General features: G+C 39.0%; 1 protein-coding gene across 1 annotated transcript in view; it reads right to left on the bottom strand.

The window, feature by feature from the left end:
• Window positions 1-1,935, bottom strand: part of LOC106875122 (inositol hexakisphosphate and diphosphoinositol-pentakisphosphate kinase 2) — a gene marked incomplete at its 5' end in the record, with an annotated part of 104,900 nt that overhangs the window by 46,342 nt on the left and 56,623 nt on the right. The gene's annotated exons all lie outside the window — the stretch shown is intronic.

The raw sequence follows: 1,935 nt of genomic DNA on the forward strand, positions 1-1,935 counted from the left end.
TAAGATAGGAATTGTTTCTGTTTTTAGATTCCACATTCGAGTTACCTCTATTTCCAGGTCTTTGTATTTTGAAAGTTTTTCTATTTCTTTTAGGGAAACGTTGTCATCTGCTGGTATTGGTACATCAATTAGAAAGCATTTTTTTTCTTCATGATCTTTGACAACTATATCTGGTCTATTTATTAAGGTCGTAAGCTGGCAGAATCATTAGACCACTTAACTGCTGAGGTCAACTTTCCCTTTCATTTTTTGGTGGGTTAATAAAATAATTGCAAGTTGAACAATGTAATCAACTTATACCCTCTCCCGAAATTGCTGCCCTTGTGGAAAAATTTGAAACCATTACTATTATTATTATTATTATTGAGATAGAATATTATTCTTTCATAATATACTCTCATAATAGTTAAATGAGCAAGAAAGCAATTGGTTTCGTACCGGAAGGTGAAAACTAAACTGAACAATCATCAGAAATGGCTGAACAGAATCGTGTCTTTCTCATTGTCGGTGTGGCTTGGAACTTACAGCTGAACTGTTAACGACGTTAGAGTGGGAGAAAGATAATCATAGAAAGATAGACGGGTCAGGAAAGAAGCCTGCATTCACAGAAAGCAGTGTGACAATAATGAAAATATGTTATGACGAAAGTGCAGATAATTTTTGACTTTTCCTCATATGTATGTATAAACTCAAGTGAGTGAACAAATGAGAGTAAGTAGCACTCAAAGTATTGAGTCAGAGTTACATATATATATTTTAATAACAGTTTGACTCAGCTCCACGTGACATACATCTTTGTGAGCTCACAGGAAGCTTCCATCTCCTCAGATGAGGGAAGCAAGGTCCTCTGCTCCAAGCATCTGATGAGACAGACATGTCCTACGTGCACGTGAAACTTCAGGTCTTGTAGAGTCGAATCAAACGGTCATGGAAATATATATATATATATATCGAGGGTTAACAATTAAATACAGAGATTTCCATAAACAGGGTTGTAAGTGATGATGCCTTCACTGCAAAAGGGACGCAACAGCCACACAAAGCCAGGACAAAAGAAAGCTTGAGCAAGGTCCCACAATACAAGGATTCTGCAAAATCTGAATGGAATGATACTGTTGCTGCTGTTGTTGTTGTTGTTGTCACTGCTGCTGCACACATAAAACACTGTAACATCCATAAAGATAGCCACACAACCCTTCGCTTCCAGACACGCAGTGTCCACCATTCGCCTATTTTACTGCTGCTCCAATCAACTAAACAGTTATAGACCAAACGACTGAGTCTCAAAGATTCATTTACCAACACACAAAACAGCCTCTGGCACACAGACATACTGGGTCCTTTCTCTGTCTGCCCTACTAATATAGGAGCAGGCCACTGCTGTCTTGAACTGGTTAATTACACACACACATACATCACAAACAACTTAGGAAATGCCAGACCCAGAATTTCACAGTTTCCATCAGGGGAACGCAACAGGGGAAACCTCAGAATTATAGAAGCCCTCCTTAACAAAGTGAGACCAACCATGGCCAGGAAGGACCTACACGAAGCAGACTGTTTGGTAGAGCAACACCAATCTTCACATGGCACCTTCTTCTTTCCCCACCCCACCCCCCGACGCACACACACATATCTGAGCAAGGCCCTTTTCCAATTAACAATTTTTCCCCAAATGTCCCAAAGAAAGGGTCTTCACCCCAAAATATAGATATACAATTTAAAACTGCAACTTTTTTCTGTTTTCTTTTCCATTCGTAGTTTACTTTGTATCTTCTCACATTGATCCAGCCTTACATAACCTTCTATAAAATATATGCAGAGACATGCTTTGCCAAAAGTTTGGTGATACTCAAGCTCAAATGATCTGGAAGATTCAGCAGGCCTTTGGCAATGTCATGGAAAAAAACTCAATAAAATGTAAGCACAATGTTG

Source organism: Octopus bimaculoides, chromosome 28, assembly GCF_001194135.2.
Source record: "Octopus bimaculoides isolate UCB-OBI-ISO-001 chromosome 28, ASM119413v2, whole genome shotgun sequence".
Classification (NCBI taxonomy): domain Eukaryota; kingdom Metazoa; phylum Mollusca; class Cephalopoda; order Octopoda; family Octopodidae; genus Octopus; species Octopus bimaculoides.